Raw genomic sequence first — 9,582 nt, forward strand, 5'->3', positions numbered from 1 at the left:
AACCTGAGGTTTTCCCACAGGGCCATGTGGTACCTACATGATTCGGTCACGGATGGGCTCCAAATGGTCAAATATTAGGAAGCACAAAGCAGCTCTTCTGACTCTAGAGCAGGGTTCCCTGGGCCCGTGTAGGATGGCTCTTTCTCATCCTTCATCCACAGTTCATGGAACCAACAAGATGCTCGGTTGACCGAGTAATCGCAGTAACAACAGTCATGACCTTGTTTCTCTGTCTCCCTCCTTCCTTCCCATCTCTCTCTCTGTCTCCCTGTCTCTGTCTCTGTCTCTGCCCCTTCCTCTCTTCCCCCCCAGGACCTCTTTTCATGCCATCCCTTTCAGTCCTTCCTGGTCAGGTCCCATTGTTGGTACCAGAAGGGGATAAGATTCCCGGGTGCTGGATCCCATCAGATATACGTCTGGTTAGTGGTATTCAGCCTACTGATGGCAGGGACCCTGGAACCCATAGAGTAGAAGGACTAGGCTTTTCTCAAGCTAACTTCTCTCTGGAATCTCTGAGGGATCAGGACTCTGGGAACTAGAGCTGCTTTTATTCTTGTCAAGTCAGAGCTCAGGGCACCCAGGAAATTTGGGTTAACAGGGGACAGAGAGCAGGTCCAAGACTGGGAACCAGAGCAGAGGGGCTGGGATCTGAGTGAGAGGGACACAGGACAGCTTAGGAGGGATCTACCAGAGGAGCTAGGGTGAGAAGGATGTGGGGGGAACGAGGTGAGACCTCTTTGGAGGCTTGGGGCATGTCAGCAGTCCAGGGCTGCATGGGAAATGCAGGATGGATCCCACTCATTACTGGCAATGAAAAAGAGGGGTCAGCATTTTCCTTGTTCTAGGAAGGATCTCATTTGATGAGAATGGCAAAGTGAGTCAAGGAAGGAGGAGCATTGAGCTCAGGGAATCCTCTTGAGGTTAGCCAGTTTTTCAATTTCCCAGAAGGGATCTCAAGCTTTGGCTTCCAGACACCCTTTGAAAGCCCCCTCTATTAGCCTGGCTCAGCCCCATGGTAGTCTCAGTGGGGAATGTGACCCTTTGTTCTATGTTGGGGGCTACCCTGAGCTATTAGGTTTGCTCTATACAAGAAGGGAGAGGAGACACCCATAGACACCAGTGAGACATCTTGAGAGGGAGCCAAGTTCCCTTTGATAGGTGCTGTTTTCACCTTGGGACAGACAGTCCTCTATTGGCCCAGTGAGCCCCTGGAACTTATAATACAGGGTGAAGGGTAGGTAGTTATTCAACTTGCCTTACCCTTAGCCTAGAACTGGGTATAGGGCAGGGGCAGGGGTGGGGAGGAAGAGAGGAGAAAAGGAGATAAGAGAGGAAAGAGAGAGAGAGAGAGAGAGAGAGAGAGAGAGAGAGAGAGAGAGAAACACTTTCTCCATCGCTTTCTTAAGACTAGACAACCAGTAACACAAAGAAACCCTGATTTAGAGCTTTTGCTTATTTCCAATAAATTGCTCACACTGAAATTTCAAGAATTGACTTCATCATGATCTAACTCCAGTATAGCACTAGATCACAGCCTGCCTCTATATATCCTTTCTCTCTCTCTCAAATGGGATCGTTGTATCAGTTTCATGATGATGTGATCAGGACCAGATTTTGCTCCATTTTTAATTAGTTCCTTAGTACTATACATTATCAGCTTAATACTAGCCACTAAATTAACCCACACAAGCACTATAGAAGCTCAAGAAGTAGAAACTATTTGAACTATTATACCAGCTGTTTTCTTAGTTTTAATCGCTCTTCCATCATTACGAATTCTTTATATAACAGATGAAATCTATCATCCATATCTTACAGTAAAAGCAATGGGTCGTCAATGATATTGAAGTTATGAATATACTGACTATGAAGATTTTACATTTGATTCTTCTATAATTCCAACTCAAGGTCTTACAGCAGGACAACTCCGATTATTAGAAGTCGACACTCGAGTTGTATTACCAATGGAACTGCCAATTCATATATTAATCTCTTCCGAAGATGTCTTACACGCATGAGCAGTTCCATCTTTAGGCCTAAAAGCAGATGCTATTCCAGGACGATTAAATCAAGTCACCTTAACTTCATCTCGTCCTGGAGTATTCTATGGCCAATGTTCAGAAATTTGTGGGTCAAATCATAGTTTTATACCAATTGTTCTAGAAATAACTTCACTTAAATATTTCGAAAAATGATCCTCTATAAGGCAGTCATCTTTAAGTAACTAACTTTATACTTTTAGTATATATGAGATATAATAATCTCCTTAAATGAAAATGCCACAATTTGATATTTCAACATGAGCCTTAACAATTTTATTCATAATTCTCTCATTATTTTGTATTTATCAACTTAAAATAATAAATCAAACAATAATTCAAATTACACCTTCAAACGAAAAGAAAAAAAATCGCAAAAACTATCTTACCTTGACAGATAAAATGAATGAAAATTTATTTGAGCCATTCATCACACCAACAATTATAGTATTGCAACCCTACCACATATTATTATATTGCCATGTATTATTTTATCGTACCCCAAACGATGATTACCAAATCGAATTCAAATCTTAGAAATCTGACTAATTTGCTTAATTGGTAAACAAATAATGATAATACATAATAAACAAGAACAAACTTGAACCCTAATATTAATATATTTAATTTTATTCATTGCTTCTACCAATCTTCTAGGACTACTTCCATATTCATTTACACCTACCACTCAACTATCAATAAATATTGGAATAGCTGTTCCACTATGGGCTGGGACAGTGATTGTGGGATTTGTGACAAGGAAATCACTTTAAAAGACTGATATATATTAATTTTAGATCGCCAAGGAATTCAGCTATGTAATTCCTAAATGAAAACTCAAGTCAGCCATCAACCTTTTATAGAGTTTAATTACAAACAGGAGGAAGAAAGGAATTAGAGAGAGAGAGAGAGAGAGAGAGAGAGAGAGAGAGAGAGAGAGAGAGAGAGAGAGAGAGAGAAAGGGGAGAGAAGGGATTAGGGCTTAAATACCCCCTCTGTTTAGGCTGGGCCAAAAGGCCCAAGCCCTTAGATAGCTGGGGCAAAGAAAGGAGATCAGTCCCTATTACTCACGTGACCAAAATGGAGAAATAGTCTCTGGGGCCTCCACCTCCAGCTTCCTTGAGAGCAAGCTTCTCAGAGCACCTCTCCCACCACTCAGAGCCAAAACTCTCCCACCACCCCAGTCCTCAGACCCCTCTATCCTTAAGGAAACCTTCCAAGTTCCCTCCCCTCAGTTCTCACATCTACCAATCACTGTCCATCATTTTCCCTGTGCCAATGGTGGCTCTAGCTTAACCCAGGACCGCCCAGAGGTCTGTGGCTTTGCACATGTCTGTTGGAGGTCATATTCTCAAATAATTAAATTGTGATCTTTTGCTAAAGGCCTTCCTAAATCCTGTTACCCTGAGTAGGGTAGAGATTGGAATAATTAAATTTTGATCTATGCTGCAGCCCTTCCTAAATCCTGTTAGGACTGAGTAGGGTGGAAATTTTATTTTCCAAGACTTGGTTCTGTCATTCCAAGTATCTCCATTGTATCAATTCTAAAATCAATCATGACTCAAAGAACTTCCTGTTCTATGCTTAAGCATAGGTCAAAGTCCTTTTCATTGTTCAGCAAAAGCTTTCTGTCCTAAAGTAATCTTAAGTTGGGAGGAGGAGGAACCTCCCATGCCAAGGTTTTTCACATACCAATAGAGTTCTTACTATCAGTAGGAAATATTTTTCAAGTATGAAATTTCCCAATGGTGAAATTTCCAACATTCATAAGTCTAAGAAATTTTAAGGTTTACAGATTCTGAAATAAACCAAAAATATCTCTAGCTCACTTCTTACCACAAGGTACTCCCACATCCCTAATTCCTATATTAATTATTATTGAAACAATTAGCCTATTTATTCATCCTTTAGCATTGGCCTTATGATTAACAACTAATATTACTGCAGGACATCTTCTAATTCATCTAATTGGATCAGCAACGTTAGCTCTATCCTCAATTAATATAACCGTATCAATCATTACATTCTCAATCTTATTCCTTTTAACTATTCTTGAACTCGTCGTAGCTATAATTCAAGCCTACGTATTTATACTTCTGGTTAGCCTTTAGTTACATGCTAATAATGACCCACCAAAGCCATGCATACCACATAGTAAATCCAAGCCCATGACCACTAACAGGAGCTCTTTCCGCTTTACTTCTAGCTTCAGGATTAATTATATGATTTCACTATAACTCAATACTACTTTTAATAATTGGATTAATTTCAACACTTTTAACAATATATTAATGATGATGAGATATTATCTGGGAAGGAACATTTCAAGGACGTCACACCCCTATAGTCCAAAAAGGATTATGATACGAAATAATTTTATTTATTTTATTGGAGGTTTTCTTTTTTATTGGATTTTCTGAGCATTTTATCACTCAAGTCTGGCCCCAACTCATGAGTTAGGAGGTTGCTGACCTCCAACCAGTATTCACCCCCCTAATCCACTTGAAGTCCCATTACTTAATACATCCATTCTATTGGTCTCAGGAGTATCAATTACCTGAGCCCATCCTAGTCTTATAGAAGGTAACGAAAACAAATAATGCAAGCATTGACTAGGACTATTCTACTAGACCTTTATTTTACCATTCTTCAAGCCATAGAATATTATGAAACCTCATTTACAACTTCTGATGGGATTTATGGGTCCACTTTTTTTGTAGCAACAGAGTTTCACGGCTTCCATGTAATCATTGGATCTACCTTCCTAATCGTTTTCCTACTTCGACAATTCTCTTTCCACTTTAGCTCTACACACCATTTTGTTTTTGAAGAAGCAGCTTGATACTGACATTTTGTAGACGTTGTATGATTACTCCTCTCTGTATCCATCTATTGATGAGCTTCCTATTTTCCAAGTATAATTAGTACTACTGATTTCCAATCATTAAGTTCTGGGTAAAAGCAGAGAAAAATAATGAATCCAATCATTACTTTATTAATCAACTCTCTCCTAGCATCTGTTGTAACTATTATTACTTTCTGACTCCCTCAACTATAGTTAGACCTAGAAAAATCAAGCCCATATGAATGTGGCTTTGACCCATTAGGTTCAGCACGTCTACCATTCTCCATGAAATTTCTTTTAGTAGCAATTACATTTCTCCTTTCTGATCTAGAAATTGCCCTTCTTTTACCTTTACCACGAGCCATTCAACTACCTAATCCATTTATTATAGTAGTGTTATCTTACTGCTTGATTATTTTACTCACAGCAGGTCTAGCCTATGAATGAATTAAAAAAGGTTCAGAATGAGCCGAAGAGGTATTTAATCCAATTAAGAAGTTTGATTTCAACTCAATTAATCCTGGTTTCAATCCATGACTACCTTATAGAACAAATTAATCTAAATATAACTATAGCCTTTGTCATTGCACTCCTAGGAGTATTAATCTATCGATCACATTTAATATCTACCCTACGATGCCTGGAAGGAATAATATTATCATTAGTTATTCTCAAAGTCCTCTTAATCTCCCACTGTCCCATATTTTCCACTTCAATGATACCATTAGTTTTACTAGTACTTTCTGCTAGCAAAGCAGGGATTGGTTTAGCCTTACTCGTAACTATCTCATCTACTTATGGTAACGATGTTGTCCCAAACCTTAATCTCTTACAGTGCTAAAATTTTTATTCTCAACCATAATATTGATTCCATTAATCTGATACTCAAGAAAATCTTGACTATGATTAATACAACTTCATACAGCTTAATAATCGCTATCATTAGCCTATCAATATTATATCACAGCATAGATATAGGTTACAATTTTAATAATTCATTTTCTATAGACACCTTATCAAGCCCATTACTGATTTTATCCCGCTGATTACTTCCACTAATAATCATGGCAAGTCAAAATCGTTTAAACAAAGAATCGTTATTACAAAAAAATACTGTATCATTTATTCTCCAACTATCCTTAATTATAGCAGAACTAATTCTATTTTATATCCTATTTGAATCCACTCTAATCCCCACTCTTATTATTATCACTCGATAATAATATCACTCTACATATCTTATATCTTATATATCTTTATATATCTTATATATCTTTAATATATCTTTATAGATTTTTATAGATCTTATATATCACTCTATTTCTTATTTTATACATTAGCAGGATCACTTCCACTTTTGGCAGCCTTAGTAAATATAAGGAACAACCTAGGGTCTATAGACATATTAATAAATTCAATCCTAACAAATCTGTTAACATACTCAACCTCTAAGACACTAATATGATATGAATGTATAATCGCTTTTATAGTTAAAATACCATTATTTGGGCTTCACTTATGACTTCCTAAGGCACATGTAGAAGCCCCTGTTGCAGGATCAATAGCTCTAGCAGCGATTCTACTAAAATTAGGAGGTTTGGGTGTTATACGAATTACAACATTTATGGAACCAATTACTCTTCACCCATCTTATCCATTCATTATTTTATCTCGATGAGGAATAATCCTAACAAGTTCAATTTACCTACATCAAACAGATTAAAGTCATGAATTGCTTGCTCATCAATAAGCCATATAGGATTAGTTGTTGTCGCAGCTCAAATACAGTCACCACTCAGGTTGATAGGAGCCACTCTATTAACAATTGCTCATGGTCTAACATCTTCAATAGTATTCTGCCTAGTTAACACCATCTATGAAAGTATTCACAGTCGCACAATAATTCTTGCACGAGGATTGCAAATGATTTTACCACTAATAGGTACCTGATGATTATTAGCTAGCTTAGCCAATCTAGCCTTACCACCATCAACTAACCTTCTAGGAGAACTTATAGTTATTTTATCATCATTTTCCTGATCAAATTGGTCTATTTTATTATTAGGATTAAATACAGGATTACAGCTCTATATACCTTATTCACATTAATTACCTCTCAATGAGGTAAATTCACACATCATTTAACTCCTATTTATCCCACAATAACACGTGAACACATATTAATAGTTCTTCACATTTTACCATTATTCCTTCTATCATTAAACCCAAAATATAATTTAGGCATTACATTCTGCAAACATCATTTAACAAAAACATTAGATTGTGAATCTAAACATAGAAGTTTAAACCTTCTTCTATGCTGAGAAAGACTCAAGAACTGCTAATTCTCATTCTCTATATTTAACAATATGGCTTTCTTACTTTTCTAGGATAGGAGCTATCCATTGGTCTTAGGAACCAAAAACTTTGGTGCAACTCCAAATAAAAGTAATGAATTATTCTTTAAATTCAATAATTTTATTATCAATGATCATATTAATTTCACCACTACTCTATCACATAGTGTTACCACACAAAACAAAATACTTTCCAACATATTGCAAAAATATAATTATAATGACCTTCATTACAAGCCTACCACCTTTATTTATTTTTATATACTACGGACAAGGATCCATCATTACAAATTGACATTGATTCTCAATGAACACCTTTACTATCTCAATGAGTTTTAAATTAGACTTTTCCTCAGTTATCTTCATCCCAATTGCCGTATTCGTAACCTGATCAATCTTAGCGTTCTCCTTATGACATATGCACTCTGATCTATCTATTCATCAAGTCTTCAAATATCTACCAACTTTCCTTTTAACAATAATTATCCTTGTATCAGCCAACAATTTATTCCAAGTATTTATTGGACAAGAAGGCATTGGAATCATATCATTCTTATTAATTGGATGATGATATGGATGCACAGATGCCAATACCGCAGCCCTACAAGCAATTCTTTATAACCGTATTGGAGGTATCAGATTTATACTCACCATAATTTGACTAATATTAAATAATAACTCCTGAGACTTACAACATATTTTTTCGACAAACATGAACTCAATTGCATTACTAGTTCTAATCATTGCTGCAACTGGAAAATCAGCTCCATTTGGTCTTCATCCATGACTTCCTTCAGCAATAGAAGGACCAACCCCTGTACCAGCCCTACCTCACTCAAGCACGAGAGTAGTAGCAGGTATATTTCTATTAATTTGATTTCACCCCAGAATAGAAAATAATAAAACAATTCTAACTATTATTTTATGTTTGGGAGCAATAACAGCACTATTTACAGCAATCTGTGCAATCACACAAAATGATATTAAAAAAGTTGTAGCCTTCTCAACTTCCAGTCAATTCGGCTTAATGGTCATTGTGGCTCTACATCAGCCTCATTTAGCTTTCCTACACATTTGTACAATGCATTCTTCAAAGCTATATTATTTCTATGTTCAGGGTCAATCATTCATAGCTTGAATGATGAACAAGACATTCAAAAAATAGGTGGCTGATTTAATACCTTACCCATGACATCATCTGCACTAATAACAGGAAGCCTAGCCTTAGTAGGTACTCTATTTTTAGCTGGGTTTTACTCAAAAAATTCAATTATTAAAGCCATAAATACATCATATCCAAATTCATGGGCCCTCATAATAACACTTATTGCAACTTCTCTTACTGCCATTTATAGCTTATGCATCATTTATTATGTTTTATTAGGCAACCCATGATTTACATCCATGTCACCAATTAATGAAAATAATCCAAACCTAATTAATCCTATTATATGACTAGCTATGGGAAGCATCTTTGCAGGATTTCTCTTAACAATTAATATTCCACCAATATCACCAATTACTATAACTATGCCAACCATAACCAAATCATCAGCTCCTATAATTACCTTAATAGGTTTAATAATCGGAATAGAACTCAACTCTTTTACTTACAAACATATAAACACAATAAACCATACTACTAACTTCTCAAACATATTAGGATATTTTACTTATATTATTCATCGAGTATATCCCCTAATAAATTTATTTGCAGGCCAAGTATTGCTACCATACTTATCAATTTAAACTGATATGAAAAAACAGGACCTAAGGGACAAACTAATATCCATTCTTCAACATCATCATTAATTACTTCAACTCAAAAGGTCTTATTTTATATCCTTTTCGATTTCAATTATATTTATTCTAGCATTTACTTCATCTATATTCATGAACAACTTCTAATACAACATAAATAGTCATAAATAAAATTCATCCTAACAAGGCTAAAGCTCATCCATCACATCAATATGATAATGAGACACTGCTAAAATCTTGTCCAACAGAATTCATGACGGCAAAATCAATCAATTCAATATTAGTATTTACATAAACATCTCCAGACATAAAGTATCATATTAATTCTCTAAACAAAACAACTAATAATATACTAAAAGCTACAATATTTCCTATTCAAGTTTCAGGGTACTCTTCCATAGCTATAGTGGCAGTATAACCCAAAACTACTAATATTCCCCCTAAATAAATAAAAAAAACCCCTACTAATCCTAAAAAAATCTTCTAAATTAACCACTATTGCACCACTTACAACCAAACTTAATCCTACATAAGCAGGAGAAATTTTAGAAGAAAATGCCACAAACCCAAAAATCACAAG

Source organism: Monodelphis domestica, chromosome 4 (genome assembly GCF_027887165.1).
Source record: "Monodelphis domestica isolate mMonDom1 chromosome 4, mMonDom1.pri, whole genome shotgun sequence".
In the NCBI taxonomy this organism is placed as follows: Eukaryota; Metazoa; Chordata; class Mammalia; order Didelphimorphia; family Didelphidae; genus Monodelphis; species Monodelphis domestica.